Consider the following 10961-nt stretch of genomic DNA (forward strand, 5'->3'; position numbering starts at 1 on the left):
TTACAGCCCCGTCTATGGCGATTGATCTTCGAGTCAAGGATTTCGCCAATCTCGAACTCGGGTTGTCCGTTGATCACAATCGGTGGAGGTGGAGGTTGGTTGCGGTTCAGGATGATGTTAGGAGTGGCTGGTTTGATTTGAGACACATGGAAGACCGGGTGAATGGCTCTCATGGACTCAGGGAGGTGGAGCATGATGGAGTGGCTACCCATGCAGGCAATGATCTCGAAGGGGCCAAGATTCTTCTTGGACAACTTCCTTGAAGGTCTGGTGGAGCGGAAGTACTTGGCCTTGACATAGACCGAAGTACTGACCTCAAAATCAGGAGCTGGGATGTGCCTAGCATCTGCCGGACCCTGGTAACAGATCTGGGCATGGTGCATCTCCTCATGGAGGAATTGATGGAGAGAGTCGAGATCCACGGTGTACTCCTGCAAACATAGTGAAGACAGATCTCGCTCTGGGTGGATGGAGAGGTTCGGATGGTAGCCCTTGTTGGTGAAAAGGGAGAGACGCCAGTGGTTGCGCTAGGAGCATTATTGTAGGCGAACTCTGCAAGAGGCAAGAGTTCAGCCCAATTATCCTGCTGACAATTGCAATAAATACGCAAGTACTGTTCTATTGTGTCATATCCGTGCATACCCGATCCCAACCCGACTTCCGGACCTCCTCCTTCCCCACCTCCGGAGTCTTACCCTACCGCTGCCCGTTCCAATACTCACCTTCGGTCCTGGCAACACACCTCCTTCTACCTCCCATGCCACCTCTACTCCTCCTTCCCTCTCCTCCCCTATCTCCATCCGTTCCGATACTCACCTCGGACCGAACACCGCCCCTCTCTCCACCCTCCTCCTACTCCTCCGCTCCTCCTTCACAACACCCCCACCCTTCCGTCACCCTCCTACGCTTCCCCCATCCACTCCGATACTCACCTTCGGACCTGACAACTCTCCTTTCTGCCACTCCTTCTCTCTTCCCTTTCTCCTCTCTCCTCCCTCTGGTACTCTTCCGCCGACCTCCCACCAAGTTATGACCTTCCACCGCTGTCCCGTACTTCGTACTCGGGCACCGCTCGTACCTTTGCTCCGAGCCTCCGTCATAGTCCCTACCTCAGACTTTGACTCCACCTTGGTCTTAGTCCATTGCATTGGTGACCTCATACTACGTAAACACCATTGCCAATATTCCTCGGACTTTCAACCCCACCTCTGTAACCTCCATAAGCTCCACAACCTCCGAGCTTCATGGATTGCCTTCGGCACTTTCGCTGCTTGTAATGTATCTCTCGTGTTTTCCCCTCATCTGTCATATCCATCCCCGGCCATCGACTTCCGGTCCCTCCGATCCCTCCGTTCTAACTCCACTCCTCCCTCACTAACCTTGGAGCCCCCGTATTCCGCAATCCTCTCGGTACCCCTCGATGGTCACCACCCCCTCATTTCAATTTATTACCTACGTGTCAGGGCACACCCGCCTGACCCGGCCCCACCCGGCCCCACTTCACCCGGTACCCTGCCACCCAGTCTTCCCCTACCTCCTCCCCCCCTTCTTCTTTCTTTCTTTCTCCATTCCACTCTCTCTTTACTTATCTCACCTTCTCTTTATTTTCTCTTTATTCTACACGGACGACCTTTCCTTGTATCAATGTACCATTGACCCACCTGCAGCGCGCTCACGACACGCCCAGCCTGGGTGCCTCAGGCGACCCCCGCGATGTCCAGCTCGCGCGTTCACAGCGGACGCCCTCGGGATCCCCCATGGGGACACCCGGGTGACTACGGCTGTATGCGAGGATGACGTGGCACCCGTCATGTGACCTAAGCCGCATGTATATAAACATACCTGAAGTGGGAACCGAAGAAGTAGCCTTCTTCTCACCCTTTTCCACTTCAGGTAAGTAACATAGTATTCCCTTTTAATAACAATAACACCCTTTTCCACTTCAGTCTAAGTGGCCAGGGACTGCCTCCTGAGCCGGGCCTGCCAGTACGCACGCCCGCTCCACACCCTGCGAGGCTCCTAGTGTCGGGCGTCTCACCCGGGCCTCCTCTACCCCGGACGCGTCCCTGACACTACGCCTCCCTAAGTACGGAGCCCCGAAGACTTCTGGACAGCTCCGACGTCCGCTAGCGCACCCCCACCTCCGCTGGGCAATACACTCGCCTGCCCTGCAGAGCCCACCTTTGGGCCTATCCCTCCTTTCCGTTTCTGGGTTATCGCCTGCCTTTCCGCTAACCCTGCGAACCGACTCGTCGGTAATATTCAGTCGGCTAATGTTTAAACCCCGTTAGCTCCGCTCCGTTTGGCTCCGCCAATTGCGGACCCGTCCCCGCTGTAACCATATATATATCCCACTTGTACATAGGTTACACCCCAGCAGTAAAATCAACTAGAGTTACCCCCTAGGTTCTAATTGCCAGTCAGTAAGTTAGGGCACGGATGTGTCACTAGGCACAGCGCTCTTGGCAGAAGTCGCTGAGGCCGAAGCCCTCCGTTATGGAGACATTCCTTCGTCTCGAATCTGGTCTCTGACATCATCCCTATTTGGACTGCTGCTTCTTCCCATTCTAGCCAGTTAGTCATCATCCCCACTTCTCCTCATCCTCCTGCCCCTCTGGGCCTTGCCCTCCCTACCTCCTTACAGACGTATCACAGGTCCTGCCTTATGACCTTCGGTACCGCTCCGCTTCTGTCTACCCTTTGTTCCCGTTCGGACGTCTTCGTTCCGATTCGGATCCCCTTTGTTTCCTTGTGCTTTTGCCCCCTCCATTATATATATCGGCGCTTGTACATACTCGTTTTGGCTCAGTCTGAAATCGACCTGAAATGCCCCCTAGAGACTTCCTGCTCGCCTACTGTGAAATTAAGGACCAAATGGACAAACAGCAATGGCACAGCGCTCCACTTGAGTTGCTGAGGCCAAGGTCCCTCCACGCTAAGTCTCCGATTCCACTCCGGAGTTGTCTGAATCCGTGACACATCTCTAACATATTGTCTGGTTCATGCACTCTGTTTGTCCATCTCCTTCCAGGTGATAACCAGAGGTGAAGTGGAGGCAGATGTCGAGGGCTTTACCAAGCGAACAGAAGAAGTGTGAAATGAACTCCGGACCCCTATCGGAGGTGATATGGGAAGGAACTCCGTGTTTGGAAAACACGTGGAGAAGGAACAACTGTCATATCCATACATACTCGATCCCGAACCGACTCCTGGACCTCCATCTTCACCACCTCTGGAGTCCTACCCTACCGCTGTCCATTCCGATATTCACCTTCGGTCCTGACACCACACCTCCTCTCACCCCTCATGCCACCTCCACTCCTCCATCCTTCTCCTGTCCTATCTCCGTCCACTCCAATACTCACCTTGGGCTGAACACCACTCCTCTCGCCACTGTTAAAGAAATGGGTTAAGGGCAATCCATTTCTTTCCGTCCTTATAGACGACTTGGAATCATCCACCTCATGTATGTAGGGCAGCCTAGTCATGTAATTAGAATTGTCCGATAGCCTTGGAGCTTTTGACAGAAAGCTGAGACCTCGTGGTGAATGGGAGTCTGTTATGATGGATACTTGGCGCTCGTTACGTGAGCGTACCATGTGTGGGTGTATAGGATCACAGGTTGAGAGAATGTCCAGGACGGGACTAGTCAAGGACATAGGGCTAGCGGGTACTTGGCGCTCGAGGGAGCGTACCGGTAGTGAGTGAGATAACGGCTCCTTGAGGGAGCTTCCTGAGATTTGGTTGACAGGCACTTGGCACCCAATTGGGTGTACCGGCAACGAGTGATGTTCTAGTTCCTTGAGGGAGCTACTAGAGGCTGGGTTGATGGATACTTGGCACCCAGATGGCCGGCAATGAGGTATGAGACCGTTCATCTGGCGAATGGTCTGTATTCGTGTCAATGGGTACTTGGCACTCGTAAGAGCGTACCAGTGACGGAGGGGTTAGTCGATTGTAGGTCGAATGACATGTGGTGGGTTTGATGGCTACTTGGTGCTCGCGAGAGCATACTGGTGACGAGGGGAATGGGCTTGTATCAAATACCAATCCATCCGTAGAATTAACCAGATGCTCACCGTAAGGTGAGACAGACGTGAGCCCAGTACCTGGGTGAGCAACGTGAGTCGTAACAAAAGGTGTTTGCACATACCTGAGTTGAGTTGCATGTGAACTCGATGATCCATGGCTAGAGTCGTCAACCTTGGCAGGGATGACCCATATAGATGGTGACCAAGACATACACAATCTTACACAGATGATACAGTGTTGGCACAAGGAGGTTTACAGTTGTTGCATAGAAGAGGATGGTGTGTTATTCGTTAGGTTCCATCTTTTCAGCTGTTGCCGTACATGAACGTGACGCTAACTATTGAATAAGAAATGATCACGAGAAATCTCACGAAATAGAATGAATAATCCAGCCAGCACCAAAACCTGATAAGGGAAAGCTTAGTGTGGAGTGAACGTGTAAGAAAGGGGGGAAGCAGGGAGAAGGTAACAAAGAGAAGGGAGGATATGGAGAAGGAGGACCCGCTGTGGTGGACATTCAGTCGACACAGTCATGGGAGACTCCATTCCTATAACAGCCACCCTCCTCCTGCTCTTCCTCCTCACAACACCTCCACCCTTCCGTCATTCTCCTACCCTCTGCCTGTCCGCTCCGATACTCACCTCCGGACCTGACACCTTTCCTCTCCTCCACACCTCTCCCCTTTCCCCTTTCCTCTCTCTTCCCTCTGGCCCTCTTCTGCTGACCTTCTGCCAAGTTACGACCTTCCGCTGCTGTCCTGTACCTCGTACTCAGACACCGCTCGTACCTTCGCTCCGAGACTCCGTCATAGTTCCTACCTTGGACTTTGACTCCACCTCGGCTTTAGTCCATTGCATTGGTGACCTCATACTACGTAAACACCATTGCCAATATTCCTTGGACTTTCAACCCTGCCTCCGTAACCTCTGTAAGCTCCACAACCTCCAAGCTCCATGGATCATCTTCAGCACTTTCGCCGCTTGTAATGTATCTTTCGCGTTTCCCCCTCATCCCTATTTGGACTGCTGCTTCTTCCCATTCTAGCCAGTTAGTCATCATCCCCACTTCCCCTCATCCTCCTGCCCCTCTGGGCTTTGCCCTCCTTACCTCCTTTTGGATGTACCACAGGTTCTGCCATATGACCTTTGGTACCGCTCCGCTTCTGTCATCCCTTTGTTCCTGTTCAGACACCTTCGTTCCGATTCGGACCCCCTTTGTTTCCTTGTGCTTCTGCCCTCTCCATTATATATATCAGCGCTTGTACATACTTGTTTGAGGCCTCAGTCCGAAATCGACCTGAAATGCCCCCAAGAGACTTTCCCTCTGCTAGATCCGAAATTAGGGACCCCCAGGACAACCAGCAATGGCACAGCGCTCCGCCTGAGTCGCTGAGGCCAAGGTCCTTCCATGCTAAGTCTCTGATTCCACTCCGGAGTCATCCGAATCCACCTGTTCTAACAACAACTTCGCCAGCTCCAGCGAGGTGATGGTATCGTAGGTGGGGACAAAGACGCATTGCTTTGATAAACGATCCATGACAACCAACATGGAAGTGAAACCGGAGGAGGAGGGGAGTTGTTCTATGAAATCCATGGATATGGAGTTCCAAGGACATTCAGGGATGGGGAGCTGTTTCAACAAGCCGAAAGGCTTGTGGTGAGGGACCTTGGTGTGGGTGCATGATGTACAAGAGGAGACATAGTTCTTGACAAAGGTGCAGATTCTGGGCCAGGTGTAATCTTGACGAATCAGATCTAGCATCCGATTCTGGCCAAAGTGGCCTGAAAGTGGATGATCGTGTTTGTTATGCAAGATCCGAAGTCGGAGATCATTCAAGTTGGGAACATAGATGCGGTGATCCAGCCTCAACAGGCCTTCAGCATCTAGTGACCAACGAGAGTCAGGAGGTATGGGAGGGGAGAGATGTGATGATACAAAAGTATCCAAGGGAAGTGCGGAGATGATATCCATGTGCAGTGTCTCTGTATCGACCATGGAACTAGCTTCAATGACGGAAGCAGCCAGATAGGTAGCTAGTAGGGACGATGCGAGAAATTCCGATGAAAAAACAGGCCTGAAGTTCTGTGGATTGATGTGAGCATAGTCCATATCCCCTTCTTTGGGATAGACGTCCCAACATCTAGTCAACGCATCAGGTTTGGCACCGAGTTTTCCAGGGCGGAAGTGGACTATCATGTTGAATTGTGATAGAAACTCAGACCAATGGGCTTGACGCCATGTCAGGAGCTTCATAGTGGAGAAGTATTTGAGGTTCTTGTGATCAGTGACAATGTCAATTGGATCTCCGGATCCTTCTAAATAATGATGCCAGCCCTTAAACACCTCGTGTATAGCAAGGAGCTCCTTATTGTGGGTGTCATAATTCAACTCCAGCGGAGACAATGTACGCAAGCGAAAAGTGACAGGGCATATCTCACCATCAGAACAATGGATGGAGAGGATCCCTGATACAGCATAGTCGGAAGCATCTGTCTCCACGATAAGTGGAGTGTCAGGCACCCAATGAGTAAGGATGGGGGTGGAAGTGAAGGCATCTTTAAGAAGACGGAAAGCAGAGCAACATTTGTCGGAGAAGAGCCATGGAGTATCCTTACGTGTGAGCCATGTCAAGGGTACTACAATGTCTGAATACTTGTGGATGAAACGCTGGTAGAAGTTTGTGAAGCTGAGGAAGGACTGGACATCCTTAACTTTACAGGGCTCAGGCCAGTCCTGAACAGCCTTAACCTTCTCCACAGACATGGTGTGTAAGGGATTAACCTTACTTCACTATAATTCTGATTATAGTGATATTTATATTATGTTGCATCGCTATAATTCCCATTATAGTGATGTGGTTATTTCTTTATTTATTTGTGCCGAGATATGTAATTTACATATATATACCTCAGAGTAGTTGTAAAGGCCCGGTAGCCTTTTACCTCTACCCCGTTGAATATACAGCACATTAAAGCTTATATTTAGACGGACTACCTGAGGCCTGAGGCGAACGGGGGAATGGAACGTACCATCCCCAAAATAGTAAGCAAACCTTTCACTTTTTTAAGCTAGTTTCCTTTTACAATCTCGGCACCATGACTGGTGACGGAACCCTGCTGTGTCCCACACGTGTTGTCTACCCTGACAACGTGCATCATTGATCATGCACGCGTTGTCTAGCCCAACAACGCGCATTTGCGCCTAGTTCTCACACACAAATCACGCGTGTGCTGTTCCTAGACACACGCTCACCTAGGCTGTGCCTCAGAGTAGAGGCGGCCCCTCCCAACCTCAGGATCTGGGAAGCTACCATGACACCGGTGCCAGAACCCCATTTGGCAACCCATGCATCGTTGTCCCTGACGACGTGCACATTCAATCAAGGTTCACACCGGAACCTTTGATCTCACTTCCTGATGCTCACAACCAGGAAGGTCCGGACTCGCACCTGCATAGCTGGCCCTCCCTCCAGTCCTATGGTGGGAGTCAACACCACTCCATCTGGAAGTGGTGATCTGGGCCCGTGAGGGCCCATGTCAGGGACGCGTCCGGGGTCGAGAGGGCCCGGGGGTAATGTCCGGCACTGAGGCCGTCGTGGGGTGTGGAGCGGGCGTGCGTACTGGCAGGCCCAATCCGGGACAGTGGTCCCTGGCCACTCAGGCTGAAGTGGAGAATGTGTTATTATTATTAAAGGGGAAAACTATACTACTTACCTGAAGTGGAGAATGTGAGAAGAAGGTTACTTCTTCGGTTCCCACTTCAGGTACATTTATGTACATGTGACTTGAGTCACATGACGGGTGCCATGTCATCCTCGGAGGCAGCCGCAGGCATCTGGGTGTCCCCATGGGGGATCCCGAGAGCGTCCGCTGCATGCATGCGTGCTGGGCACAGCGGGAAGCTGTCTGGGGTGTGTGGGCCAGATGGGTCAATAGTACATCGATACAAAGGAAGGTGGTCCGTGTAGATAGAAAGAAATAAACAGGAAGAGGAAGATGAGAAGAATGAAATAAAGAAAGGGGAAGGAAGAGGGAAAAGAAAGGGGGGGAGAGGGAGGAAGGAGGGGGGAGGGGGATAGACAGTGGGGAGTGGGTGTGATGTGGCTGGGTGGGTCCGGGTGGACCCGGGTCAGGCGGGTGTGCCCTGACAGCCCAGTGATGTGTCTCATACATGTTGTACCATCTCAGGAGATGCTGAACCTGTTGCAGCATCTCAATCTCACTTGGTGTCTGTCCTACAGCCACCCTCGCGTTCACCATCACCGGCCCGCTCTCCCTACTTTAAGAGCACACGAGTATTATATGGATGTGTCAACAAAGTTAGAACTGCGGACAAAAACATGAGTTGACCCACCCGTGGCCACTCAGGCCCGAATTCCCTCCCCACTCACTTGCACACTGGAGAGGCATTCTAATACTTCCCTTCCGCCCAGTTTGGGACGGAATAACCATTCCTCTAATGCTGTAGAGTGTGACCGCACCAAGCCACCCAGCGCTTCACTGTGTGGAAGTCTCATTGACTCTCTTGCCCCAGTGGGAGCCAAGGGTCAATCTAGCAACATTGTGAGGGCCCAAGCGACTTGTTTACCATCTGTTTTAGATGGGATTGGCAGCGCTTCAGCTGCTGCCAAGTGCCAGCTCATAGAGCTGCCCAGCGCTTCGGCAATTCCTGGGTTTGACAACCCAGAGAGGCCCCCCATTCGCCTCAGGCCTCAGAAGTCCGTCTGTGTATACGCTTGAGTTTGCTGTATATTAATGGGGTAGAAGTAAAGGCTGATCCGCCTTTTACAGCTACCCCGAGGGTTTATATACAATCTTATACATTCTCGGCACAAATAAATAGAGAAGCTTCCGCGACGCTAAATTAGCATCGCGACATAATTATTACACAACACAACATCAACTGATGTTGTGGGCAGAATATAGACATGGGCTGGGGCCTCACATCCTCCTCCCTTGCGATACTAAATTGCAGACAGGGTACAAGCATATATACACAAGGGAAAGCAAGCATTTTAAAGAAATAAAATTTTAACGTTCTACATACAAAGGATGTATGCAAACGGGGGCACACTCATTGCAGGAGGCTATAATAGTAGTTTGTATGCGAAGCCCACTTAGAGTTTCTCCTGGAACATATGCACCCAGATCTCGACGACAGTGTTGTCGACAATGAAAGGACTTTCTCGTCGTTGTGAGTTTATTAAATACCATCATCCACCGTGACGATGTTGACAGTGCAGGGCGTCAACGGTAGAGTTGTTGCCGACAAAGAAAATGAATAATCAACGACGTTGCTGTTGACGAAAGACGAAGGGTACAGAATATACAATCAACGACAGCATTGTCGTTGACCAAGGTAAGAAGTTATTAATCAACAACGGCCTTGTTGTTGATGAAAGTGAGTTATCAACGATGGCATTGTTGTTGACAAAGGTATGGATATGAGGGGGTCAGTTCCTCATTCGTTTGCATGGTGCGGACCTGGACAGGCCAGAGCCGGATGGGCGATTCAACGTAGTCCTACGAGTCATCGTGGACCTAGCTGCATCGACAGTGACATCGTCGCTCAGATAGTTGTCGTTGTAGTGACAAGTCTTGACGTCAGCATTGTTCATGGACGAATCCTCATCTTGATGACGGTGCAAGTAATGGACATGGTGCGCAGGATGGCTGCATCCATGAGAAGAGGAGGGAGCACCCTCACACTGGTGGTGCATGGGCGGATTCGTACACCGACGAGTGTGCATACGTTGGAGGGGGGTATTGCGGCGGAGGTGGGGCGTTTGAATATGCCACAGGGTGTGGGCTCGCATACATCATAGGTGGGTTTGAGTACGACGTTGGGGGAAGGTTTGAGTACATAAGTGCTCGTTCCTGACGTTGAATTTTATGACGCTGAAGGAGCGGAGCTGGATCACCTTATGTAACCAGTTTCCTATGTCCAATAACGATATTAGAGTTTGTGCTGATTTGCTTACTGACCGTGTTTTGGTTGCCAAATATATGATTGTCCACTGTCTAAACAACAATAAACACCCCCCAACGATCTCACCTGACGTATAGATTGTCTATGGATAAAATTTTATATTGACTTTACTATGATTTCTAGTCAATATTACACCTAGATACACCACTTTTCAGTAGGACGTGATTTTCCTGATAATTTACTGAAGGAAAACTACTAATAAAATAATTCCGCAATAAATGTTACTCAATACAGGAGTGACCAAACTGCTCTTTCTATCGCTTAGAGTGCGTGCTAGTTATCTAGCAGGTTCAGGATCGCTCACTTTTCTCCTGTGGTGTGATAACCAGGTATTGCTGAGAGATTGTTCAATTAAGAAGTCCCTCCACTAAATTCTCACTAATTCTCACTATGACACTTTTGTTCAGCTGTGTCTAACTGACCCTAACTCACGCTTAGAGTGACGTGTTAGTTTTATATTAGCTAACAACTAATATTTGCTTTTATCTTTTGGAGCAAATGAACCAACCACTGGTGAGGAGAATTAAACTTTTATTTCTACCTGAGGTTTGAGAGGGGGCAGAAGCGGCGGCCTTTTATGCTTTTCAGAGGCCTCTCTACTCCCACGCCTCGCACTAGTTACATGTGCTACATTTGTATTATAGATAGTTCTAGAATGATATAGGGGCTTGGGCTGTGTAAGCTTAATAATGGACTTAGGACATGACTCAGCAATAAGTAATTCATTTCTTTGTCTTTTGGGCCGATCTTAGCGGGATCTTGTAGCGCTGAAGCTATTCTCTACACTGCCTTAATTACGAACGGTTATCTTTAGAAATGACTCGGCTATAAAGGAACTTTCTAGACTGTTCTCTAATTGACCCCTTTTTGTGAAGCCACATCATTACTAATGTTCTAGAGCCTTCCCAATTAATTAACCGATCTGCGGACTTCTGAATCA

The sequence above is a fragment of the Cantharellus anzutake genome, assembly GCF_015039405.1.
Source record: "Cantharellus anzutake strain C23 chromosome Unknown EI90scaffold_86, whole genome shotgun sequence".
Classification (NCBI taxonomy): domain Eukaryota; kingdom Fungi; phylum Basidiomycota; class Agaricomycetes; order Cantharellales; family Hydnaceae; genus Cantharellus; species Cantharellus anzutake.